General features: G+C 36.8%; 18 non-coding genes across 18 annotated transcripts; all 18 read right to left on the bottom strand.

Annotated features, from left to right (window-relative positions):
* Nucleotides 1–787: 787 nt before the first annotated feature.
* Nucleotides 788–859, bottom strand: trnap-agg (transfer RNA proline (anticodon AGG)). The gene has a single exon. It is a non-coding gene; the product is annotated as a tRNA-Pro (tRNA).
* Nucleotides 860–2,142: 1,283 nt separating this feature from the next.
* On the bottom strand, nucleotides 2,143–2,214 carry trnap-agg (transfer RNA proline (anticodon AGG)). The gene has a single exon. It is a non-coding gene; the product is annotated as a tRNA-Pro (tRNA).
* Nucleotides 2,215–3,698: 1,484 nt separating this feature from the next.
* trnap-agg (transfer RNA proline (anticodon AGG)) lies at nucleotides 3,699–3,770 on the bottom strand. The gene has a single exon. It is a non-coding gene; the product is annotated as a tRNA-Pro (tRNA).
* Nucleotides 3,771–5,597: 1,827 nt separating this feature from the next.
* Nucleotides 5,598–5,669, bottom strand: trnap-agg (transfer RNA proline (anticodon AGG)). Its single transcript has one exon. It is a non-coding gene; the product is annotated as a tRNA-Pro (tRNA).
* Nucleotides 5,670–6,972: 1,303 nt separating this feature from the next.
* trnap-agg (transfer RNA proline (anticodon AGG)) lies at nucleotides 6,973–7,044 on the bottom strand. The gene has a single exon. It is a non-coding gene; the product is annotated as a tRNA-Pro (tRNA).
* A 1,827-nt stretch (nucleotides 7,045–8,871) lies between these two features.
* On the bottom strand, nucleotides 8,872–8,943 carry trnap-agg (transfer RNA proline (anticodon AGG)). Its single transcript has one exon. It is a non-coding gene; the product is annotated as a tRNA-Pro (tRNA).
* Nucleotides 8,944–10,246: 1,303 nt separating this feature from the next.
* trnap-agg (transfer RNA proline (anticodon AGG)) lies at nucleotides 10,247–10,318 on the bottom strand. Its single transcript has one exon. It is a non-coding gene; the product is annotated as a tRNA-Pro (tRNA).
* A 1,827-nt stretch (nucleotides 10,319–12,145) lies between these two features.
* On the bottom strand, nucleotides 12,146–12,217 carry trnap-agg (transfer RNA proline (anticodon AGG)). The gene has a single exon. It is a non-coding gene; the product is annotated as a tRNA-Pro (tRNA).
* Nucleotides 12,218–12,818: 601 nt separating this feature from the next.
* trnap-agg (transfer RNA proline (anticodon AGG)) lies at nucleotides 12,819–12,890 on the bottom strand. The gene has a single exon. It is a non-coding gene; the product is annotated as a tRNA-Pro (tRNA).
* A 1,484-nt stretch (nucleotides 12,891–14,374) lies between these two features.
* Nucleotides 14,375–14,446, bottom strand: trnap-agg (transfer RNA proline (anticodon AGG)). Its single transcript has one exon. It is a non-coding gene; the product is annotated as a tRNA-Pro (tRNA).
* A 1,827-nt stretch (nucleotides 14,447–16,273) lies between these two features.
* Nucleotides 16,274–16,345, bottom strand: trnap-agg (transfer RNA proline (anticodon AGG)). The gene has a single exon. It is a non-coding gene; the product is annotated as a tRNA-Pro (tRNA).
* A 601-nt stretch (nucleotides 16,346–16,946) lies between these two features.
* trnap-agg (transfer RNA proline (anticodon AGG)) lies at nucleotides 16,947–17,018 on the bottom strand. The gene has a single exon. It is a non-coding gene; the product is annotated as a tRNA-Pro (tRNA).
* A 1,484-nt stretch (nucleotides 17,019–18,502) lies between these two features.
* On the bottom strand, nucleotides 18,503–18,574 carry trnap-agg (transfer RNA proline (anticodon AGG)). Its single transcript has one exon. It is a non-coding gene; the product is annotated as a tRNA-Pro (tRNA).
* A 1,827-nt stretch (nucleotides 18,575–20,401) lies between these two features.
* trnap-agg (transfer RNA proline (anticodon AGG)) lies at nucleotides 20,402–20,473 on the bottom strand. The gene has a single exon. It is a non-coding gene; the product is annotated as a tRNA-Pro (tRNA).
* A 601-nt stretch (nucleotides 20,474–21,074) lies between these two features.
* Nucleotides 21,075–21,146, bottom strand: trnap-agg (transfer RNA proline (anticodon AGG)). The gene has a single exon. It is a non-coding gene; the product is annotated as a tRNA-Pro (tRNA).
* Nucleotides 21,147–22,630: 1,484 nt separating this feature from the next.
* Nucleotides 22,631–22,702, bottom strand: trnap-agg (transfer RNA proline (anticodon AGG)). The gene has a single exon. It is a non-coding gene; the product is annotated as a tRNA-Pro (tRNA).
* Nucleotides 22,703–24,529: 1,827 nt separating this feature from the next.
* Nucleotides 24,530–24,601, bottom strand: trnap-agg (transfer RNA proline (anticodon AGG)). Its single transcript has one exon. It is a non-coding gene; the product is annotated as a tRNA-Pro (tRNA).
* A 601-nt stretch (nucleotides 24,602–25,202) lies between these two features.
* Nucleotides 25,203–25,274, bottom strand: trnap-agg (transfer RNA proline (anticodon AGG)). Its single transcript has one exon. It is a non-coding gene; the product is annotated as a tRNA-Pro (tRNA).
* Between the last annotated feature and the right edge of the window lie 1,283 nt (nucleotides 25,275–26,557).

Below are 26,557 nucleotides of genomic sequence, written 5' to 3'. Positions count from 1 at the left end.
AACACTGCAGATAAAATGACAAGACGCATGTAGCAGCTTTTTGTTTATAGCATTTCTTTGTTGCAAAGTAGTGTTGTTGAAGCAAGTCTTTAACTCTTTCATTGTTAATAATCAAATGTAAATGATCAAATGTAGATACTTTTTCTTATGCCTTCTGATCTCTGTCTCTCTCTCTCTCTCTCTCTCTCTCTCTCTCTCTCTCTTAAATTTGCAAAAAAGTTTCTAGTTAAAACGTTTGCAACATAACTTTCAAGCCATGCTTGTTTAAACTAATGTAAATGACTGATAATCAATGCTATCGCCTCAAATTGGCTATCATTAATTCAGTGTAGGGTTATAGACATCGTGTTGAAATCCCATGCTGTTCCAGGCGCTGTAGCTGTCAGTCAAGGTGCCTGTTTGTTAAATAGGAGATGTTGGGCTCAAATCCCGTCAGTGTCTTGAAGTTTTTTCTGTAACACTTTCTCAGTTTGTTTTCAAACCACAAAATGAATGCAAACCAAACCCCCCCCCCCCCCCCCCCGCCCCCCCTCCAGACCCCAGATTGTAAATAATGTAAATAATTCAATGTGATTCTCTTGTGTGATGACTGTATTATGACGTTAGTATATATATATGAACCCCGACTTAAACAAGTTGAAAAACTTATTGGGGTGTTACCATTTAGTGGTCAATTGTACGGAATATGTACTTCACTGTGCAACCTACTAATAAAAGTCTCAATCAATCAATCCCTTGAGTGTGTGCAGTTTGGAAAATTGAGCTAAGACTTTTAAATCACTGTTAAGGGCTTGTCCAGGAATTGAACCCGGGACCTCTCGCACCCTAAGCGAGAATCATACCACTAGACCAACAAGCCCCAAAAAATAAAATTTTAGATAAAAATCTCATGAATAGTGAGATTTTAACAGGGAAATCAGAATCCCATGCAGCCCTTACTCTTCCGGGCTACATTATACACCCCTGCTACCACCAAACCCCGCCCCCACCCCAACCCTGCTCCCCCACACATCAACCCCCCCCCCCTCCGTGCGTCGGTTGAGGTGGGCGGGGTTTGGTAGCGAGGGTGTATAATGTAGCCGGGAAGAGTTAGGGCTGCATGGGATTCTGGGTATTTGTTCTGTTGTGTTTATGTTGTGTTAAGGTGCAGATGTTCTACCGAAATGTGTTTGTCATTCTTGTTTGGTGTGGGTTCACAGTGTGGCGCATTATTTGTAAGAGTGTTAAAGTTTTTTATACCGCCACCGTCAGTGTAACCTGTGTGGTTGTTGACCAAGTATGCCTTGCTGTCACTTACGTGAGCAAGTAAAAGCCCCGTACAACGTGTGGTTGGGCCGGCACGCTGGTTGTAGTGGGCACTAAATGCTGTACCATCACGGCACGTTCGAGAGAACAGTTGCCCTGAAATTTGTAGTCTGCCAAGTATGACGCTGTCAAGCGCCATTCATATAAAACTTGCGGGCCGCACTAACATTCAATTTTCATATTGAGGTGATGGCTGCGTGTCTGAGACCCTTGGTTTATACATAGCACAAAGCAAAAAAAAAAACTTTGAATGCAGTGTTATTTCATTCTAAATTTCAAAAGATTTTTGTGGCTCCCATTGTTTTCTTTAATTTGTGAAACTGGTCAAAATGGCTCTTTGAGTGGTAAAGGTTGCCGACCCCTGGACTAGACCAACAAGCCCATCAAAAATGTTCATGAATTGTGAGATTTTAACAGGGACATCATTCTGAAACTGGGTTGGTATATTGCACTTTTACCACTAATTTAAAGGTATGGCTATTTTCATGCAAAAAAGAACTAAAGGTTACAAGCTCTGGACCTTTTGCACCCTAAGCGAGAATCATACGACTCGACCAACATAAACCGCAAAAACATGTTTCAACAAAAAGTCTTACAAATTGTGAGATTTTAACAGGGAAATCATTCTGAAACTGTGTTAGTATATTTCACTTTTACCACTAATTTAAAGGTATGGCTATTTTCCTGCAAAAAAGAACTAAGGGTTACAAGCTCTGTCCTAAAACAATTAAACGTTGTAAATTGAGCTACCACTGTACTCGATTTTATACATTTTCATTGATCCCTTCATTGTGTGCAGTTTGGAAAATTGAGCTAAGACTTTTAAATCACTGTTAAGGGCTTGTCCAGGAATTGAACCCGGGACCTCTCGCACCCTAAGCGAGAATCATACCACTAGACCAACAAGCCCTACGGCAAAAGTTACCAAATTCTCAAAAAAGTTTATATTTTATCTGGGGAAACAACCTGTAACTGCACTTTTATTAACACAAATTTTGATTCACTACAATTTTCATGCATAAATGAACAAGAGCTTTTTCAGTAATTGAACCCCAGACCTCAGGCGAGAATCAAACAACTAGACCAACAAGTTCTGACTTGTCATTTTGCAAGAATCTCAATAAATGTGACATGTTGATAGGGAAAAATCTAAAACTAGGTTAGTATATTGCACTTTTACCACTAATTTAAAGGTATGGCTATTTTCCTGCAAAAAAGAACTAAGGGTTACAAGCTCTGTCCTAAAACAATTAGAGCTCGTAAATTGAGCTACCACTGTATTTGATTTTATACATTTTCATTGATCCCTTCATTGTGTGCAGTTTGGAAAATGTAGCTAAGACTTCAAGATCACTGTTAGGGGCTTGTCCGGGAGTTGAACCCGGGACCTCTCGCACCCTAAGCGAGAATCATACCACTAGAACAACAAGCCCCTAAAAATCAAGTTTCATCAAAAATGTTCATGAATTGTGAGATTTTAACAGGGAAATCATTCTGAAACTGGGTTAGTATATTGCACTTTTACCACTAATTTAAAGGTATGGCTATTTTCCTGCAAAAAAGGACTAAGGGTTACAAGCTCTGTCCTAAAACAATCAGAGCTTGTAAATTGAGCTACCACTGTATTTGATTTTATACATTTTCATTGATCCCTTGAGTGTGTGCTGTTTGGAAAATTAAGCTAAGAGTTTTAAATCACTGTTAAGGCTTCACCGGGAATTGAACCTGGGACCTCTCGCACCCTAAGCGAGAATCATACCACTAGACCAACAAGCCCCGAAAAAACAAGTTTCATCAAAAATGTTCATGAATTGTGAGATTTTAACAGGGAAAAAATTCTGAAACTGGATTAGTATATTGCACTTTTACCACTAATTTAAAGGTATGGCTATTTTCCTGCAAAAAAGAACTAGGGGTTACAAGCTCTGTCCTAAAAAAATTAGAGCTCGTAAATTGAGCTACCACTGTATTTGATTTTATACATTTTCATTGATCCCTTGAGTGTGTGCAGTTTGGAAAATTAAGCTAAGAGTTTTAAATCACTGTTAAGACTTCATCGGGAATTGAACCTGGGACCTCTCGCACCCTAAGCGAGAATCCTACCACTAGAACAACAAGCCCCTAAAAATCAAGTTTCATCAAAAATGTTCATGAATTGTGAGATTTTAAGAGGGAAATCATTCTGAAACTGGGTTAGTATATTGCACTTTTACCACTAATTTAAAGGTATGGCTATTTTCCTGCAAAAAAGAACTAAGGGTTACAGGCTCTGTCCTAAAACAATTAGAGCTCGTAAATTGAGCTACCACTGTATTTGATTTTATACATTTTCATTGATCCCTTCATTGTGTGCAGTTTGGGAAATTTAGCTAAGACTTCAAGATCACTGTCAGGGGCTTGTCCGGGAGTTGAACCCGGGACCTCTCGCACCCTAAGCGAGAATCATACCACTAGACCAACAAGCCAAGAAAAATATCATTTTAGATACAAATCTCATGAATTGTAAGATTTTAACAGGGAAATCATTCTGAAACTGGGTTAGTATATTGCACTTTTACCACTAATTTAAAGGTATGGCTATTTTCCTGCAAAAAAGGACTAAGGGTTACAAGCTCTGTCCTAAAACAATCAGAGCTTGTAAATTGAGCTACCACTGTATTTGATTTTATACATTTTCATTGATCCCTTGAGTGTGTGCTGTTTGGAAAATTAAGCTAAGAGTTTTAAATCACTGTTAAGGCTTCACCGGGAATTGAACCTGGGACCTCTCGCACCCTAGGCGAGAATCATACCACTAGACCAACAAGCCCCGAAAAATCAAGTTTCATCAAAAATGTTCATGAATTGTGAGATTTTAACAGGGAAAAAATTCTGAAACTGGATTAGTATATTGCACTTTTACCACTAATTTAAAGGTATGGCTATTTTCCTGCAAAAAAGAACTAGGAGTTACAAGCTCTGTCCTAAAAAAATTAGAGCTCGTAAATTGAGCTACCACTGTATTTGATTTTATACATTTTCATTGATCCCTTCATTGTGTGCAGTTTGGAAAATTAAGCTAAGAGTTTTAAATCACTGTTAAGACTTCATCGGGAATTGAACCTGGGACCTCTCGCACCCTAAGCGAGAATCCTACCACTAGAACAACAAGCCCCTAAAAATGAAGTTTCATCAAAAATGTTCATGAATTGTGAGATTTTAACAGGGAAATCATTCTGAAACTGGGTTAGTATATTGCACTTTTACCACTAATTTAAAGGTATGGCTATTTTCCTGCAAAAAAGAACTAAGGGTTACAGGCTCTGTCCTAAAACAATTAGAGCTCGTAAATTGAGCTACCACTGTATTTGATTTTATACATTTTCATTGATCCCTTCATTGTGTGCAGTTTGGAAAATTTAGCTAAGACTTCTAGATCACTGTCAGGGGCTTGTCCGGGAGTTGAACCCGGGACCTCTCGCACCCTAAGCGAGAATCATACCACTACACCAACAAGCCCTACGGCAAAAGTTACCAAATTCCCAAAAAAGTTTATATTTTATCTGGGGAAACAACCTGTAACTGCACTTTTATTAACACAAATTTTGATTCACTACAATTTTCATGCATAAATGAACAAGAGCTTTTTCAGTAATTGAACCCCAGACCTCAGGCGAGAATCAAACAACTAGACCAACAAGTTCTAACTTATCATTTTGCAAGAATCTCAATAAATGTGACATGTTGATAGGGAAAAATCTAAAACTAGGTTAGTATATTGCACTTTTACCACTAATTTGAAGGTATGGCTATTTTCCTGCAAAAAAGAACTAAGGGTTACAGGCTCTGTCCTAAAACAATTAGAGCTAGTAAATTGAGCTACCACTGTATTTGATTTTATACATTTTCATTGATCCCTTCATTGTGTGCAGTTTGGAAAATTATGCTAAGACTTCAAAATCACTGTTAAGGGCTTGTCTGGGAGTTGAACCAGGGACCTCTCGCACCCTAAGCAAGAATCATACCACTAGACCAACAATCCCAAATATGTCATTTTAGATAAAAATCTTATGAATTGTGAGATTTTAACAGGGAAATCATTCTGAAACTGGGTTAGTATATTGCACTTTTACCACTAATTTAAAGGTATGGCTATTTTCCTGCAAAAAAGAACTAAGGGTTACAAGCTCTGTCCTAAAACAATTACAGATAGAAAATTGAGCTACCATTGTATTTGATTTTATACATTTTCATTGATCCCTTCATTGTGTGCAGTTTGGAAAATTTAGCTAAGACTTCAAGATCACTGTTAAGGGCTTGTCCGGGAGTTGAACCCGGGACCTCTCGCACCCTAAGCGAGAATCATACCACTAGACCAACAAGCCCCGAAGAATATCATTTTAAATACAAATCTCATGAATTGTAAGATTTTAACAGGGAAATCATTCTGAAAAAGTTATTATATTGCACTTTTACCACTAATTTAAAGGTATGGCTATTTTCCTGCAAAAAAGAACTAAGGGTTACAAGCTCTGTCCTAAAACAATTAGAGCTCGTAAATTGAGCTACCACTGTATTTGATTTTATACATTTTCATTGATCCCTTGAGTGTGTGCAGTTTGGAAAATTAAGCTAAGAGTTTTAAATCACTGTTAAGGCTTCATCGGGAATTGAACCTGGGATCTCTCGCACCCTAAGCGAGAATCCTACCACTAGAACAACAAGCCCCTAAAAAACAAGTTTCATCAAAAATGTTCATGAATTGTGAGATTTTAACAGGGAAATCATTCTGAAACTGGGTTAGTATATTGCACTTTTACCACTAATTTAAAGGTATGGCTATTTTCCTGCAAAAAAGGACTAAGGGTTACAAGCTCTGTCCTAAAACAATCAGAGCTTGTAAATTGAGCTACCACTGTATTTGATTTTATACATTTTCATTGATCCCTTGAGTGTGTGCTGTTTGGAAAATTAAGCTAAGAGTTTTAAATCACTGTTAAGGCTTCACCGGGAATTGAACCTGGGACCTCTCGCACCCTAAGCGAGAATCATACCACTAGACCAACAAGCCCCGAAAAAACAAGTTTCATCAAAAATGTTCATGAATTGTGAGATTTTAACAGGGAAAAAATTCTGAAACTGGATTAGTATATTGCACTTTTACCACTAATTTAAAGGTATGGCTATTTTCCTGCAAAAAAGAACTAGGGGTTACAAGCTCTGTCCTAAAAAAATTAGAGCTCGTAAATTGAGCTACCACTGTATTTGATTTTATACATTTTCATTGATCCCTTGAGTGTGTGCAGTTTGGAAAATTAAGCTAAGAGTTTTAAATCACTGTTAAGACTTCATCGGGAATTGAACCTGGGACCTCTCGCACCCTAAGCGAGAATCCTACCACTAGAACAACAAGCCCCTAAAAATCAAGTTTCATCAAAAATGTTCATGAATTGTGAGATTTTAACAGGGAAATCATTCTGAAACTGGGTTAGTATATTGCACTTTTACCACTAATTTAAAGGTATGGCTATTTTCCTGCAAAAAAGAACTAAGGGTTACAGGCTCTGTCCTAAAACAATTAGAGCTCGTAAATTGAGCTACCACTGTATTTGATTTTATACATTTTCATTGATCCCTTCATTGTGTGCAGTTTGGGAAATTTAGCTAAGACTTCAAGATCACTGTCAGGGGCTTGTCCGGGAGTTGAACCCGGGACCTCTCGCACCCTAAGCGAGAATCATACCACTAGACCAACAAGCCAAGAAAAATATCATTTTAGATACAAATCTCATGAATTGTAAGATTTTAACAGGGAAATCATTCTGAAACTGGGTTAGTATATTGCACTTTTACCACTAATTTAAAGGTATGGCTATTTTCCTGCAAAAAAGGACTAAGGGTTACAAGCTCTGTCCTAAAACAATCAGAGCTTGTAAATTGAGCTACCACTGTATTTGATTTTATACATTTTCATTGATCCCTTGAGTGTGTGCTGTTTGGAAAATTAAGCTAAGAGTTTTAAATCACTGTTAAGGCTTCACCGGGAATTGAACCTGGGACCTCTCGCACCCTAGGCGAGAATCATACCACTAGACCAACAAGCCCCGAAAAATCAAGTTTCATCAAAAATGTTCATGAATTGTGAGATTTTAACAGGGAAAAAATTCTGAAACTGGATTAGTATATTGCACTTTTACCACTAATTTAAAGGTATGGCTATTTTCCTGCAAAAAAGAACTAGGAGTTACAAGCTCTGTCCTAAAAAAATTAGAGCTCGTAAATTGAGCTACCACTGTATTTGATTTTATACATTTTCATTGATCCCTTCATTGTGTGCAGTTTGGAAAATTAAGCTAAGAGTTTTAAATCACTGTTAAGACTTCATCGGGAATTGAACCTGGGACCTCTCGCACCCTAAGCGAGAATCCTACCACTAGAACAACAAGCCCCTAAAAATGAAGTTTCATCAAAAATGTTCATGAATTGTGAGATTTTAACAGGGAAATCATTCTGAAACTGGGTTAGTATATTGCACTTTTACCACTAATTTAAAGGTATGGCTATTTTCCTGCAAAAAAGAACTAAGGGTTACAGGCTCTGTCCTAAAACAATTAGAGCTCGTAAATTGAGCTACCACTGTATTTGATTTTATACATTTTCATTGATCCCTTCATTGTGTGCAGTTTGGAAAATTTAGCTAAGACTTCTAGATCACTGTCAGGGGCTTGTCCGGGAGTTGAACCCGGGACCTCTCGCACCCTAAGCGAGAATCATACCACTACACCAACAAGCCCTACGGCAAAAGTTACCAAATTCCCAAAAAAGTTTATATTTTATCTGGGGAAACAACCTGTAACTGCACTTTTATTAACACAAATTTTGATTCACTACAATTTTCATGCATAAATGAACAAGAGCTTTTTCAGTAATTGAACCCCAGACCTCAGGCGAGAATCAAACAACTAGACCAACAAGTTCTAACTTATCATTTTGCAAGAATCTCAATAAATGTGACATGTTGATAGGGAAAAATCTAAAACTAGGTTAGTATATTGCACTTTTACCACTAATTTGAAGGTATGGCTATTTTCCTGCAAAAAAGAACTAAGGGTTACAGGCTCTGTCCTAAAACAATTAGAGCTAGTAAATTGAGCTACCACTGTATTTGATTTTATACATTTTCATTGATCCCTTCATTGTGTGCAGTTTGGAAAATTATGCTAAGACTTCAAAATCACTGTTAAGGGCTTGTCTGGGAGTTGAACCAGGGACCTCTCGCACCCTAAGCAAGAATCATACCACTAGACCAACAATCCCAAATATGTCATTTTAGATAAAAATCTTATGAATTGTGAGATTTTAACAGGGAAATCATTCTGAAACTGGGTTAGTATATTGCACTTTTACCACTAATTTAAAGGTATGGCTATTTTCCTGCAAAAAAGAACTAAGGGTTACAAGCTCTGTCCTAAAACAATTACAGATAGAAAATTGAGCTACCATTGTATTTGATTTTATACATTTTCATTGATCCCTTCATTGTGTGCAGTTTGGAAAATTTAGCTAAGACTTCAAGATCACTGTTAAGGGCTTGTCCGGGAGTTGAACCCGGGACCTCTCGCACCCTAAGCGAGAATCATACCACTAGACCAACAAGCCCCGAAGAATATCATTTTAAATACAAATCTCATGAATTGTAAGATTTTAACAGGGAAATCATTCTGAAAAAGTTATTATATTGCACTTTTACCACTAATTTAAAGGTATGGCTATTTTCCTGCAAAAAAGAACTAAGGGTTACAAGCTCTGTCCTAAAACAATTAGAGCTCGTAAATTGAGCTACCACTGTATTTGATTTTATACATTTTCATTGATCCCTTGAGTGTGTGCAGTTTGGAAAATTAAGCTAAGAGTTTTAAATCACTGTTAAGGCTTCATCGGGAATTGAACCTGGGATCTCTCGCACCCTAAGCGAGAATCCTACCACTAGAACAACAAGCCCCTAAAAAACAAGTTTCATCAAAAATGTTCATGAATTGTGAGATTTTAACAGGGAAATCATTCTGAAACTGGGTTAGTATATTGCACTTTTACCACTAATTTAAAGGTATGGCTATTTTCCTGCAAAAAAGGACTAAGGGTTACAAGCTCTGTCCTAAAACAATCAGAGCTTGTAAATTGAGCTACCACTGTATTTGATTTTATACATTTTCATTGATCCCTTGAGTGTGTGCTGTTTGGAAAATTAAGCTAAGAGTTTTAAATCACTGTTAAGGCTTCACCGGGAATTGAACCTGGGACCTCTCGCACCCTAAGCGAGAATCATACCACTAGACCAACAAGCCCCGAAAAAACAAGTTTCATCAAAAATGTTCATGAATTGTGAGATTTTAACAGGGAAAAAATTCTGAAACTGGATTAGTATATTGCACTTTTACCACTAATTTAAAGGTATGGCTATTTTCCTGCAAAAAAGAACTAGGGGTTACAAGCTCTGTCCTAAAAAAATTAGAGCTCGTAAATTGAGCTACCACTGTATTTGATTTTATACATTTTCATTGATCCCTTGAGTGTGTGCAGTTTGGAAAATTAAGCTAAGAGTTTTAAATCACTGTTAAGACTTCATCGGGAATTGAACCTGGGACCTCTCGCACCCTAAGCGAGAATCCTACCACTAGAACAACAAGCCCCTAAAAATCAAGTTTCATCAAAAATGTTCATGAATTGTGAGATTTTAACAGGGAAATCATTCTGAAACTGGGTTAGTATATTGCACTTTTACCACTAATTTAAAGGTATGGCTATTTTCCTGCAAAAAAGAACTAAGGGTTACAGGCTCTGTCCTAAAACAATTAGAGCTCGTAAATTGAGCTACCACTGTATTTGATTTTATACATTTTCATTGATCCCTTCATTGTGTGCAGTTTGGGAAATTTAGCTAAGACTTCAAGATCACTGTCAGGGGCTTGTCCGGGAGTTGAACCCGGGACCTCTCGCACCCTAAGCGAGAATCATACCACTAGACCAACAAGCCAAGAAAAATATCATTTTAGATACAAATCTCATGAATTGTAAGATTTTAACAGGGAAATCATTCTGAAACTGGGTTAGTATATTGCACTTTTACCACTAATTTAAAGGTATGGCTATTTTCCTGCAAAAAAGGACTAAGGGTTACAAGCTCTGTCCTAAAACAATCAGAGCTTGTAAATTGAGCTACCACTGTATTTGATTTTATACATTTTCATTGATCCCTTGAGTGTGTGCTGTTTGGAAAATTAAGCTAAGAGTTTTAAATCACTGTTAAGGCTTCACCGGGAATTGAACCTGGGACCTCTCGCACCCTAGGCGAGAATCATACCACTAGACCAACAAGCCCCGAAAAATCAAGTTTCATCAAAAATGTTCATGAATTGTGAGATTTTAACAGGGAAAAAATTCTGAAACTGGATTAGTATATTGCACTTTTACCACTAATTTAAAGGTATGGCTATTTTCCTGCAAAAAAGAACTAGGAGTTACAAGCTCTGTCCTAAAAAAATTAGAGCTCGTAAATTGAGCTACCACTGTATTTGATTTTATACATTTTCATTGATCCCTTCATTGTGTGCAGTTTGGAAAATTAAGCTAAGAGTTTTAAATCACTGTTAAGACTTCATCGGGAATTGAACCTGGGACCTCTCGCACCCTAAGCGAGAATCCTACCACTAGAACAACAAGCCCCTAAAAATGAAGTTTCATCAAAAATGTTCATGAATTGTGAGATTTTAACAGGGAAATCATTCTGAAACTGGGTTAGTATATTGCACTTTTACCACTAATTTAAAGGTATGGCTATTTTCCTGCAAAAAAGAACTAAGGGTTACAGGCTCTGTCCTAAAACAATTAGAGCTCGTAAATTGAGCTACCACTGTATTTGATTTTATACATTTTCATTGATCCCTTCATTGTGTGCAGTTTGGAAAATTTAGCTAAGACTTCTAGATCACTGTCAGGGGCTTGTCCGGGAGTTGAACCCGGGACCTCTCGCACCCTAAGCGAGAATCATACCACTACACCAACAAGCCCTACGGCAAAAGTTACCAAATTCCCAAAAAAGTTTATATTTTATCTGGGGAAACAACCTGTAACTGCACTTTTATTAACACAAATTTTGATTCACTACAATTTTCATGCATAAATGAACAAGAGCTTTTTCAGTAATTGAACCCCAGACCTCAGGCGAGAATCAAACAACTAGACCAACAAGTTCTAACTTATCATTTTGCAAGAATCTCAATAAATGTGACATGTTGATAGGGAAAAATCTAAAACTAGGTTAGTATATTGCACTTTTACCACTAATTTGAAGGTATGGCTATTTTCCTGCAAAAAAGAACTAAGGGTTACAGGCTCTGTCCTAAAACAATTAGAGCTAGTAAATTGAGCTACCACTGTATTTGATTTTATACATTTTCATTGATCCCTTCATTGTGTGCAGTTTGGAAAATTATGCTAAGACTTCAAAATCACTGTTAAGGGCTTGTCTGGGAGTTGAACCAGGGACCTCTCGCACCCTAAGCAAGAATCATACCACTAGACCAACAATCCCAAATATGTCATTTTAGATAAAAATCTTATGAATTGTGAGATTTTAACAGGGAAATCATTCTGAAACTGGGTTAGTATATTGCACTTTTACCACTAATTTAAAGGTATGGCTATTTTCCTGCAAAAAAGAACTAAGGGTTACAAGCTCTGTCCTAAAACAATTACAGATAGAAAATTGAGCTACCATTGTATTTGATTTTATACATTTTCATTGATCCCTTCATTGTGTGCAGTTTGGAAAATTTAGCTAAGACTTCAAGATCACTGTTAAGGGCTTGTCCGGGAGTTGAACCCGGGACCTCTCGCACCCTAAGCGAGAATCATACCACTAGACCAACAAGCCCCGAAGAATATCATTTTAAATACAAATCTCATGAATTGTAAGATTTTAACAGGGAAATCATTCTGAAAAAGTTATTATATTGCACTTTTACCACTAATTTAAAGGTATGGCTATTTTCCTGCAAAAAAGAACTAAGGGTTACAAGCTCTGTCCTAAAACAATTAGAGCTCGTAAATTGAGCTACCACTGTATTTGATTTTATACATTTTCATTGATCCCTTGAGTGTGTGCAGTTTGGAAAATTAAGCTAAGAGTTTTAAATCACTGTTAAGGCTTCATCGGGAATTGAACCTGGGATCTCTCGCACCCTAAGCGAGAATCCTACCACTAGAACAACAAGCCCCTAAAAAACAAGTTTCATCAAAAATGTTCATGAATTGTGAGATTTTAACAGGGAAATCATTCTGAAACTGGGTTAGTATATTGCACTTTTACCACTAATTTAAAGGTATGGCTATTTTCCTGCAAAAAAGAACTAAGGGTTACAAGCTCTGTCCTAAAAAAATTGAGCTACCACTGTATTTGATTTTATACATTTTCATTGATCCCTTCATTGTGTGCAGTTTGGAAAATTGAGCTAAGACTTTTAAATCACTGTTAAGGGCTTGTCCAGGAATTGAACCCGGGACCTCTCGCACCCTAAGCGAGAATCATACCACTAGACCAACAAGCCCTACGGCAAAAGTTACCAAATTCTCAAAAAAGTTTATATTTTATCTGGGGAAACAACCTGTAACTGCACTTTTATTAACACAAATTTTGATTCACTACAATTTTCATGCATAAATGAACAAGAGCTTTTTCAGTAATTGAACCCCAGACCTCAGGCGAGAATCAAACAACTAGACCAACAAGTTCTGACTTGTCATTTTGCAAGAATCTCAATAAATGTGACATGTTGATAGGGAAAAATCTAAAACTAGGTTAGTATATTGCACTTTTACCACTAATTTAAAGGTATGGCTATTTTCCTGCAAAAAAGAACTAAGGGTTACAAGCTCTGTCCTAAAACAATTAGAGCTCGTAAATTGAGCTACCACTGTATTTGATTTTATACATTTTCATTGATCCCTTCATTGTGTGCAGTTTGGAAAATGTAGCTAAGACTTCAAGATCACTGTTAGGGGCTTGTCCGGGAGTTGAACCCGGGACCTCTCGCACCCTAAGCGAGAATCATACCACTAGAACAACAAGCCCCTAAAAATCAAGTTTCATCAAAAATGTTCATGAATTGTGAGATTTTAACAGGGAAATCATTCTGAAACTGGGTTAGTATATTGCACTTTTACCACTAATTTAAAGGTATGGCTATTTTCCTGCAAAAAAGGACTAAGGGTTACAAGCTCTGTCCTAAAACAATCAGAGCTTGTAAATTGAGCTACCACTGTATTTGATTTTATACATTTTCATTGATCCCTTGAGTGTGTGCTGTTTGGAAAATTAAGCTAAGAGTTTTAAATCACTGTTAAGGCTTCACCGGGAATTGAACCTGGGACCTCTCGCACCCTAAGCGAGAATCATACCACTAGACCAACAAGCCCCGAAAAAACAAGTTTCATCAAAAATGTTCATGAATTGTGAGATTTTAACAGGGAAAAAATTCTGAAACTGGATTAGTATATTGCACTTTTACCACTAATTTAAAGGTATGGCTATTTTCCTGCAAAAAAGAACTAGGGGTTACAAGCTCTGTCCTAAAAAAATTAGAGCTCGTAAATTGAGCTACCACTGTATTTGATTTTATACATTTTCATTGATCCCTTGAGTGTGTGCAGTTTGGAAAATTAAGCTAAGAGTTTTAAATCACTGTTAAGACTTCATCGGGAATTGAACCTGGGACCTCTCGCACCCTAAGCGAGAATCCTACCACTAGAACAACAAGCCCCTAAAAATCAAGTTTCATCAAAAATGTTCATGAATTGTGAGATTTTAAGAGGGAAATCATTCTGAAACTGGGTTAGTATATTGCACTTTTACCACTAATTTAAAGGTATGGCTATTTTCCTGCAAAAAAGAACTAAGGGTTACAGGCTCTGTCCTAAAACAATTAGAGCTCGTAAATTGAGCTACCACTGTATTTGATTTTATACATTTTCATTGATCCCTTCATTGTGTGCAGTTTGGGAAATTTAGCTAAGACTTCAAGATCACTGTCAGGGGCTTGTCCGGGAGTTGAACCCGGGACCTCTCGCACCCTAAGCGAGAATCATACCACTAGACCAACAAGCCAAGAAAAATATCATTTTAGATACAAATCTCATGAATTGTAAGATTTTAACAGGGAAATCATTCTGAAACTGGGTTAGTATATTGCACTTTTACCACTAATTTAAAGGTATGGCTATTTTCCTGCAAAAAAGGACTAAGGGTTACAAGCTCTGTCCTAAAACAATCAGAGCTTGTAAATTGAGCTACCACTGTATTTGATTTTATACATTTTCATTGATCCCTTGAGTGTGTGCTGTTTGGAAAATTAAGCTAAGAGTTTTAAATCACTGTTAAGGCTTCACCGGGAATTGAACCTGGGACCTCTCGCACCCTAGGCGAGAATCATACCACTAGACCAACAAGCCCCGAAAAATCAAGTTTCATCAAAAATGTTCATGAATTGTGAGATTTTAACAGGGAAAAAATTCTGAAACTGGATTAGTATATTGCACTTTTACCACTAATTTAAAGGTATGGCTATTTTCCTGCAAAAAAGAACTAGGAGTTACAAGCTCTGTCCTAAAAAAATTAGAGCTCGTAAATTGAGCTACCACTGTATTTGATTTTATACATTTTCATTGATCCCTTCATTGTGTGCAGTTTGGAAAATTAAGCTAAGAGTTTTAAATCACTGTTAAGACTTCATCGGGAATTGAACCTGGGACCTCTCGCACCCTAAGCGAGAATCCTACCACTAGAACAACAAGCCCCTAAAAATGAAGTTTCATCAAAAATGTTCATGAATTGTGAGATTTTAACAGGGAAATCATTCTGAAACTGGGTTAGTATATTGCACTTTTACCACTAATTTAAAGGTATGGCTATTTTCCTGCAAAAAAGAACTAAGGGTTACAGGCTCTGTCCTAAAACAATTAGAGCTCGTAAATTGAGCTACCACTGTATTTGATTTTATACATTTTCATTGATCCCTTCATTGTGTGCAGTTTGGAAAATTTAGCTAAGACTTCTAGATCACTGTCAGGGGCTTGTCCGGGAGTTGAACCCGGGACCTCTCGCACCCTAAGCGAGAATCATACCACTACACCAACAAGCCCTACGGCAAAAGTTACCAAATTCCCAAAAAAGTTTATATTTTATCTGGGGAAACAACCTGTAACTGCACTTTTATTAACACAAATTTTGATTCACTACAATTTTCATGCATAAATGAACAAGAGCTTTTTCAGTAATTGAACCCCAGACCTCAGGCGAGAATCAAACAACTAGACCAACAAGTTCTAACTTATCATTTTGCAAGAATCTCAATAAATGTGACATGTTGATAGGGAAAAATCTAAAACTAGGTTAGTATATTGCACTTTTACCACTAATTTGAAGGTATGGCTATTTTCCTGCAAAAAAGAACTAAGGGTTACAGGCTCTGTCCTAAAACAATTAGAGCTAGTAAATTGAGCTACCACTGTATTTGATTTTATACATTTTCATTGATCCCTTCATTGTGTGCAGTTTGGAAAATTATGCTAAGACTTCAAAATCACTGTTAAGGGCTTGTCTGGGAGTTGAACCAGGGACCTCTCGCACCCTAAGCAAGAATCATACCACTAGACCAACAATCCCAAATATGTCATTTTAGATAAAAATCTTATGAATTGTGAGATTTTAACAGGGAAATCATTCTGAAACTGGGTTAGTATATTGCACTTTTACCACTAATTTAAAGGTATGGCTATTTTCCTGCAAAAAAGAACTAAGGGTTACAAGCTCTGTCCTAAAACAATTACAGATAGAAAATTGAGCTACCATTGTATTTGATTTTATACATTTTCATTGATCCCTTCATTGTGTGCAGTTTGGAAAATTTAGCTAAGACTTCAAGATCACTGTTAAGGGCTTGTCCGGGAGTTGAACCCGGGACCTCTCGCACCCTAAGCGAGAATCATACCACTAGACCAACAAGCCCCGAAGAATATCATTTTAAATACAAATCTCATGAATTGTAAGATTTTAACAGGGAAATCATTCTGAAAAAGTTATTATATTGCACTTTTACCACTAATTTAAAGGTATGGCTATTTTCCTGCAAAAAAGAACTAAGGGTTACAAGCTCTGTCCTAAAACAATTAGAGCTCGTAAATTGAGCTACCACTGTATTTGATTTTATACATTTTCATTGATCCCTTGAGTGTGTGCAGTTTGGAAAATTAAGCTAAGAGTTTTAAATCACTGTTAAGGCTTCATCGGGAATTGAACCTGGGATCTCTCGCACCCTAAGCGAGAATCCTACCACTAGAACAACAAGCCCCTAAAAAACAAGTTTCATCAAAAATGTTCATGAATTGTGAGATTTTAACAGGGAAATCATTCTGAAACTGGGTTAGTATATTGCACTTTTACCACTAATTTAAAGGTATGGCTATTTTCCTGCAAAAAAGAACTAAGGGTTACAAGCTCTGTCCTAAAAAAATTGAGCTACCACTGTATTTGATTTTATACATTTTCATTGATCCCTTCATTGTGTGCAGTTTGGAAAATTGAGCTAAGACTTTTAAATCACTGTTAAGGGCTTGTCCAGGAATTGAACCCGGGACCTCTCGCACCCTAAGCGAGAATCATACCACTAGACCAACAAGCCCTACGGCAAAAGTTACCAAATTCTCAAAAAAGTTTATATTTTATCTGGGGAAACAACCTGTAACTGCACTTTTATTAACACAAATTTTGATTCACTACAATTTTCATGCATAAATGAACAAGAGCTTTTTCAGTAATTGAACCCCAGACCTCAGGCGAGAATCAAACAACTAGACCAACAAGTTCTGACTTGTCATTTTGCAAGAATCTCAATAAATGTGACATGTTGATAGGGAAAAATCTAAAACTAGGTTAGTATATTGCACTTTTACCACTAATTTAAAGGTATGGCTATTTTCCTGCAAAAAAGAACTAAGGGTTACAAGCTCTGTCCTAAAACAATTAGAGCTCGTAAATTGAGCTACCACTGTATTTGATTTTATACATTTTCATTGATCCCTTCATTGTGTGCAGTTTGGAAAATGTAGCTAAGACTTCAAGATCACTGTTAGGGGCTTGTCCGGGAGTTGAACCCGGGACCTCTCGCACCCTAAGCGAGAATCATACCACTAGAACAACAAGCCCCTAAAAATCAAGTTTCATCAAAAATGTTCATGAATTGTGAGATTTTAACAGGGAAATCATTCTGAAACTGGGTTAGTATATTGCACTTTTACCACTAATTTAAAGGTATGGCTATTTTCCTGCAAAAAAGGACTAAGGGTTACAAGCTCTGTCCTAAAACAATCAGAGCTTGTAAATTGAGCTACCACTGTATTTGATTTTATACATTTTCATTGATCCCTTGAGTGTGTGCTGTTTGGAAAATTAAGCTAAGAGTTTTAAATCACTGTTAAGGCTTCACCGGGAATTGAACCTGGGACCTCTCGCACCCTAAGCGAGAATCATACCACTAGACCAACAAGCCCCGAAAAAACAAGTTTCATCAAAAATGTTCATGAATTGTGAGATTTTAACAGGGAAAAAATTCTGAAACTGGATTAGTATATTGCACTTTTACCACTAATTTAAAGGTATGGCTATTTTCCTGCAAAAAAGAACTAGGGGTTACAAGCTCTGTCCTAAAAAAATTAGAGCTCGTAAATTGAGCTACCACTGTATTTGATTTTATACATTTTCATTGATCCCTTGAGTGTGTGCAGTTTGGAAAATTAAGCTAAGAGTTTTAAATCACTGTTAAGACTTCATCGGGAATTGAACCTGGGACCTCTCGCACCCTAAGCGAGAATCCTACCACTAGAACAACAAGCCCCTAAAAATCAAGTTTCATCAAAAATGTTCATGAATTGTGAGATTTTAACAGGGAAATCATTCTGAAACTGGGTTAGTATATTGCACTTTTACCACTAATTTAAAGGTATGGCTATTTTCCTGCAAAAAAGAACTAAGGGTTACAGGCTCTGTCCTAAAACAATTAGAGCTCGTAAATTGAGCTACCACTGTATTTGATTTTATACATTTTCATTGATCCCTTCATTGTGTGCAGTTTGGGAAATTTAGCTAAGACTTCAAGATCACTGTCAGGGGCTTGTCCGGGAGTTGAACCCGGGACCTCTCGCACCCTAAGCGAGAATCATACCACTAGACCAACAAGCCAAGAAAAATATCATTTTAGATACAAATCTCATGAATTGTAAGATTTTAACAGGGAAATCATTCTGAAACTGGGTTAGTATATTGCACTTTTACCACTAATTTAAAGGTATGGCTATTTTCCTGCAAAAAAGGACTAAGGGTTACAAGCTCTGTCCTAAAACAATCAGAGCTTGTAAATTGAGCTACCACTGTATTTGATTTTATACATTTTCATTGATCCCTTGAGTGTGTGCTGTTTGGAAAATTAAGCTAAGAGTTTTAAATCACTGTTAAGGCTTCACCGGGAATTGAACCTGGGACCTCTCGCACCCTAGGCGAGAATCATACCACTAGACCAACAAGCCCCGAAAAATCAAGTTTCATCAAAAATGTTCATGAATTGTGAGATTTTAACAGGGAAAAAATTCTGAAACTGGATTAGTATATTGCACTTTTACCACTAATTTAAAGGTATGGCTATTTTCCTGCAAAAAAGAACTAGGAGTTACAAGCTCTGTCCTAAAAAAATTAGAGCTCGTAAATTGAGCTACCACTGTATTTGATTTTATACATTTTCATTGATCCCTTCATTGTGTGCAGTTTGGAAAATTAAGCTAAGAGTTTTAAATCACTGTTAAGACTTCATCGGGAATTGAACCTGGGACCTCTCGCACCCTAAGCGAGAATCCTACCACTAGAACAACAAGCCCCTAAAAATGAAGTTTCATCAAAAATGTTCATGAATTGTGAGATTTTAACAGGGAAATCATTCTGAAACTGGGTTAGTATATTGCACTTTTACCACTAATTTAAAGGTATGGCTATTTTCCTGCAAAAAAGAACTAAGGGTTACAGGCTCTGTCCTAAAACAATTAGAGCTCGTAAATTGAGCTACCACTGTATTTGATTTTATACATTTTCATTGATCCCTTCATTGTGTGCAGTTTGGAAAATTTAGCTAAGACTTCTAGATCACTGTCAGGGGCTTGTCCGGGAGTTGAACCCGGGACCTCTCGCACCCTAAGCGAGAATCATACCACTACACCAACAAGCCCTACGGCAAAAGTTACCAAATTCCCAAAAAAGTTTATATTTTATCTGGGGAAACAACCTGTAACTGCACTTTTATTAACACAAATTTTGATTCACTACAATTTTCATGCATAAATGAACAAGAGCTTTTTCAGTAATTGAACCCCAGACCTCAGGCGAGAATCAAACAACTAGACCAACAAGTTCTAACTTATCATTTTGCAAGAATCTCAATAAATGTGACATGTTGATAGGGAAAAATCTAAAACTAGGTTAGTATATTGCACTTTTACCACTAATTTGAAGGTATGGCTATTTTCCTGCAAAAAAGAACTAAGGGTTACAGGCTCTGTCCTAAAACAATTAGAGCTAGTAAATTGAGCTACCACTGTATTTGATTTTATACATTTTCATTGATCCCTTCATTGTGTGCAGTTTGGAAAATTATGCTAAGACTTCAAAATCACTGTTAAGGGCTTGTCTGGGAGTTGAACCAGGGACCTCTCGCACCCTAAGCAAGAATCATACCACTAGACCAACAATCCCAAATATGTCATTTTAGATAAAAATCTTATGAATTGTGAGATTTTAACAGGGAAATCATTCTGAAACTGGGTTAGTATATTGCACTTTTACCACTAATTTAAAGGTATGGCTATTTTCCTGCAAAAAAGAACTAAGGGTTACAAGCTCTGTCCTAAAACAATTACAGATAGAAAATTGAGCTACCATTGTATTTGATTTTATACATTTTCATTGATCCCTTCATTGTGTGCAGTTTGGAAAATTTAGCTAAGACTTCAAGATCACTGTTAAGGGCTTGTCCGGGAGTTGAACCCGGGACCTCTCGCACCCTAAGCGAGAATCATACCACTAGACCAACAAGCCCCGAAGAATATCATTTTAAATACAAATCTCATGAATTGTAAGATTTTAACAGGGAAATCATTCTGAAAAAGTTATTATATTGCACTTTTACCACTAATTTAAAGGTATGGCTATTTTCCTGCAAAAAAGAACTAAGGGTTACAAGCTCTGTCCTAAAACAATTAGAGCTCGTAAATTGAGCTACCACTGTATTTGATTTTATACATTTTCATTGATCCCTTGAGTGTGTGCAGTTTGGAAAATTAAGCTAAGAGTTTTAAATCACTGTTAAGGCTTCATCGGGAATTGAACCTGGGATCTCTCGCACCCTAAGCGAGAATCCTACCACTAGAACAACAAGCCCCTAAAAAACAAGTTTCATCAAAAATGTTCATGAATTGTGAGATTTTAACAGGGAAATCATTCTGAAACTGGGTTAGTATATTGCACTTTTACCACTAATTTAAAGGTATGGCTATTTTCCTGCAAAAAAGAACTAAGGGTTACAAGCTCTGTCCTAAAAAAATTGAGCTACCACTGTATTTGATTTTATACATTTTCATTGATCCCTTCATTGTGTGCAGTTTGGAAAATTGAGCTAAGACTTTTAAATCACTGTTAAGGGCTTGTCCAGGAATTGAACCCGGGACCTCTCGCACCCTAAGCGAGAATCATACCACTAGACCAACAAGCCCTACGGCAAAAGTTACCAAATTCTCAAAAAAGTTTATATTTTATCTGGGGAAACAACCTGTAACTGCACTTTTATTAACACAAATTTTGATTCACTACAATTTTCATGCATAAATGAACAAGAGCTTTTTCAGTAATTGAACCCCAGACCTCAGGCGAGAATCAAACAACTAGACCAACAAGTTCTGACTTGTCATTTTGCAAGAATCTCAATAAATGTGACATGTTGATAGGGAAAAATCTAAAACTAGGTTAGTATATTGCACTTTTACCACTAATTTAAAGGTATGGCTATTTTCCTGCAAAAAAGAACTAAGGGTTACAAGCTCTGTCCTAAAACAATTAGAGCTCGTAAATTGAGCTACCACTGTATTTGATTTTATACATTTTCATTGATCCCTTCATTGTGTGCAGTTTGGAAAATGTAGCTAAGACTTCAAGATCACTGTTAGGGGCTTGTCCGGGAGTTGAACCCGGGACCTCTCGCACCCTAAGCGAGAATCATACCACTAGAACAACAAGCCCCTAAAAATCAAGTTTCATCAAAAATGTTCATGAATTGTGAGATTTTAACAGGGAAATCATTCTGAAACTGGGTTAGTATATTGCACTTTTACCACTAATTTAAAGGTATGGCTATTTTCCTGCAAAAAAGGACTAAGGGTTACAAGCTCTGTCCTAAAACAATCAGAGCTTGTAAATTGAGCTACCACTGTATTTGATTTTATACATTTTCATTGATCCCTTGAGTGTGTGCTGTTTGGAAAATTAAGCTAAGAGTTTTAAATCACTGTTAAGGCTTCACCGGGAATTGAACCTGGGACCTCTCGCACCCTAAGCGAGAATCATACCACTAGACCAACAAGCCCCGAAAAAACAAGTTTCATCAAAAATGTTCATGAATTGTGAGATTTTAACAGGGAAAAAATTCTGAAACTGGATTAGTATATTGCACTTTTACCACTAATTTAAAGGTATGGCTATTTTCCTGCAAAAAAGAACTAGGGGTTACAAGCTCTGTCCTAAAAAAATTAGAGCTCGTAAATTGAGCTACCACTGTATTTGATTTTATACATTTTCATTGATCCCTTGAGTGTGTGCAGTTTGGAAAATTAAGCTAAGAGTTTTAAATCACTGTTAAGACTTCATCGGGAATTGAACCTGGGACCTCTCGCACCCTAAGCGAGAATCCTACCACTAGAACAACAAGCCCCTAAAAATCAAGTTTCATCAAAAATGTTCATGAATTGTGAGATTTTAACAGGGAAATCATTCTGAAACTGGGTTAGTATATTGCACTTTTACCACTAATTTAAAGGTATGGCTATTTTCCTGCAAAAAAGAACTAAGGGTTACAGGCTCTGTCCTAAAACAATTAGAGCTCGTAAATTGAGCTACCACTGTATTTGATTTTATACATTTTCATTGATCCCTTCATTGTGTGCAGTTTGGGAAATTTAGCTAAGACTTCAAGATCACTGTCAGGGGCTTGTCCGGGAGTTGAACCCGGGACCTCTCGCACCCTAAGCGAGAATCATACCACTAGACCAACAAGCCAAGAAAAATATCATTTTAGATACAAATCTCATGAATTGTAAGATTTTAACAGGGAAATCATTCTGAAACTGGGTTAGTATATTGCACTTTTACCACTAATTTAAAGGTATGGCTATTTTCCTGCAAAAAAGGACTAAGGGTTACAAGCTCTGTCCTAAAACAATCAGAGCTTGTAAATTGAGCTACCACTGTATTTGATTTTATACATTTTCATTGATCCCTTGAGTGTGTGCTGTTTGGAAAATTAAGCTAAGAGTTTTAAATCACTGTTAAGGCTTCACCGGGAATTGAACCTGGGACCTCTCGCACCCTAGGCGAGAATCATACCACTAGACCAACAAGCCCCGAAAAATCAAGTTTCATCAAAAATGTTCATGAATTGTGAGATTTTAACAGGGAAAAAATTCTGAAACTGGATTAGTATATTGCACTTTTACCACTAATTTAAAGGTATGGCTATTTTCCTGCAAAAAAGAACTAGGAGTTACAAGCTCTGTCCTAAAAAAATTAGAGCTCGTAAATTGAGCTACCACTGTATTTGATTTTATACATTTTCATTGATCCCTTCATTGTGTGCAGTTTGGAAAATTAAGCTAAGAGTTTTAAATCACTGTTAAGACTTCATCGGGAATTGAACCTGGGACCTCTCGCACCCTAAGCGAGAATCCTACCACTAGAACAACAAGCCCCTAAAAATGAAGTTTCATCAAAAATGTTCATGAATTGTGAGATTTTAACAGGGAAATCATTCTGAAACTGGGTTAGTATATTGCACTTTTACCACTAATTTAAAGGTATGGCTATTTTCCTGCAAAAAAGAACTAAGGGTTACAGGCTCTGTCCTAAAACAATTAGAGCTCGTAAATTGAGCTACCACTGTATTTGATTTTATACATTTTCATTGATCCCTTCATTGTGTGCAGTTTGGAAAATTTAGCTAAGACTTCTAGATCACTGTCAGGGGCTTGTCCGGGAGTTGAACCCGGGACCTCTCGCACCCTAAGCGAGAATCATACCACTACACCAACAAGCCCTACGGCAAAAGTTACCAAATTCCCAAAAAAGTTTATATTTTATCTGGGGAAACAACCTGTAACTGCACTTTTATTAACACAAATTTTGATTCACTACAATTTTCATGCATAAATGAACAAGAGCTTTTTCAGTAATTGAACCCCAGACCTCAGGCGAGAATCAAACAACTAGACCAACAAGTTCTAACTTATCATTTTGCAAGAATCTCAATAAATGTGACATGTTGATAGGGAAAAATCTAAAACTAGGTTAGTATATTGCACTTTTACCACTAATTTGAAGGTATGGCTATTTTCCTGCAAAAAAGAACTAAGGGTTACAGGCTCTGTCCTAAAACAATTAGAGCTAGTAAATTGAGCTACCACTGTATTTGATTTTATACATTTTCATTGATCCCTTCATTGTGTGCAGTTTGGAAAATTATGCTAAGACTTCAAAATCACTGTTAAGGGCTTGTCTGGGAGTTGAACCAGGGACCTCTCGCACCCTAAGCAAGAATCATACCACTAGACCAACAATCCCAAATATGTCATTTTAGATAAAAATCTTATGAATTGTGAGATTTTAACAGGGAAATCATTCTGAAACTGGGTTAGTATATTGCACTTTTACCACTAATTTAAAGGTATGGCTATTTTCCTGCAAAAAAGAACTAAGGGTTACAAGCTCTGTCCTAAAACAATTACAGATAGAAAATTGAGCTACCATTGTATTTGATTTTATACATTTTCATTGATCCCTTCATTGTGTGCAGTTTGGAAAATTTAGCTAAGACTTCAAGATCACTGTTAAGGGCTTGTCCGGGAGTTGAACCCGGGACCTCTCGCACCCTAAGCGAGAATCATACCACTAGACCAACAAGCCCCGAAGAATATCATTTTAAATACAAATCTCATGAATTGTAAGATTTTAACAGGGAAATCATTCTGAAAAAGTTATTATATTGCACTTTTACCACTAATTTAAAGGTATGGCTATTTTCCTGCAAAAAAGAACTAAGGGTTACAAGCTCTGTCCTAAAACAATTAGAGCTCGTAAATTGAGCTACCACTGTATTTGATTTTATACATTTTCATTGATCCCTTGAGTGTGTGCAGTTTGGAAAATTAAGCTAAGAGTTTTAAATCACTGTTAAGGCTTCATCGGGAATTGAACCTGGGATCTCTCGCACCCTAAGCGAGAATCCTACCACTAGAACAACAAGCCCCTAAAAAACAAGTTTCATCAAAAATGTTCATGAATTGTGAGATTTTAACAGGGAAATCATTCTGAAACTGGGTTAGTATATTGCACTTTTACCACTAATTTAAAGGTATGGCTATTTTCCTGCAAAAAAGAACTAAGGGTTACAAGCTCTGTCCTAAAAAAATTGAGCTACCACTGTATTTGATTTTATACATTTTCATTGATCCCTTCATTGTGTGCAGTTTGGAAAATTGAGCTAAGACTTTTAAATCACTGTTAAGGGCTTGTCCAGGAATTGAACCCGGGACCTCTCGCACCCTAAGCGAGAATCATACCACTAGACCAACAAGCCCTATGGCAAAAGTTACCAAATTCTCAAAAAAGTTTATATTTTATCTGGGGAAACAACCTGTAACTGCACTTTTATTAACACAAATTTTGATTCACTACAATTTTCATGCATAAATGAACAAGAGCTTTTTCAGTAATTGAACCCCAGACCTCAGGCGAGAATCAAACAACTAGACCAACAAGTTCTGACTTGTCATTTTGCAAGAATCTCAATAAATGTGACATGTTGATAGGGAAAAATCTAAAACTAGGTTAGTATATTGCACTTTTACCACTAATTTAAAGGTATGGCTATTTTCCTGCAAAAAAGAACTAAGGGTTACAAGCTCTGTCCTAAAACAATTAGAGCTCGTAAATTGAGCTACCACTGTATTTGATTTTATACATTTTCATTGATCCCTTCATTGTGTGCAGTTTGGAAAATGTAGCTAAGACTTCAAGATCACTGTTAGGGGCTTGTCCGGGAGTTGAACCCGGGACCTCTCGCACCCTAAGCGAGAATCATACCACTAGAACAACAAGCCCCTAAAAATCAAGTTTCATCAAAAATGTTCATGAATTGTGAGATTTTAACAGGGAAATCATTCTGAAACTGGGTTAGTATATTGCACTTTTACCACTAATTTAAAGGTATGGCTATTTTCCTGCAAAAAAGGACTAAGGGTTACAAGCTCTGTCCTAAAACAATCAGAGCTTGTAAATTGAGCTACCACTGTATTTGATTTTATACATTTTCATTGATCCCTTGAGTGTGTGCTGTTTGGAAAATTAAGCTAAGAGTTTTAAATCACTGTTAAGGCTTCACCGGGAATTGAACCTGGGACCTCTCGCACCCTAAGCGAGAATCATACCACTAGACCAACAAGCCCCGAAAAAACAAGTTTCATCAAAAATGTTCATGAATTGTGAGATTTTAACAGGGAAAAAATTCTGAAACTGGATTAGTATATTGCACTTTTACCACTAATTTAAAGGTATGGCTATTTTCCTGCAAAAAAGAACTAGGGGTTACAAGCTCTGTCCTAAAAAAATTAGAGCTCGTAAATTGAGCTACCACTGTATTTGATTTTATACATTTTCATTGATCCCTTGAGTGTGTGCAGTTTGGAAAATTAAGCTAAGAGTTTTAAATCACTGTTAAGACTTCATCGGGAATTGAACCTGGGACCTCTCGCACCCTAAGCGAGAATCCTACCACTAGAACAACAAGCCCCTAAAAATCAAGTTTCATCAAAAATGTTCATGAATTGTGAGATTTTAACAGGGAAATCATTCTGAAACTGG

The sequence above is a fragment of the Nerophis lumbriciformis genome, linkage group LG28, assembly GCF_033978685.3.
Source record: "Nerophis lumbriciformis linkage group LG28, RoL_Nlum_v2.1, whole genome shotgun sequence".
Lineage (NCBI taxonomy): Eukaryota > Metazoa > Chordata > Actinopteri > Syngnathiformes > Syngnathidae > Nerophis > Nerophis lumbriciformis.
This window is presented reverse-complemented; position numbering and strand designations above follow the sequence as displayed.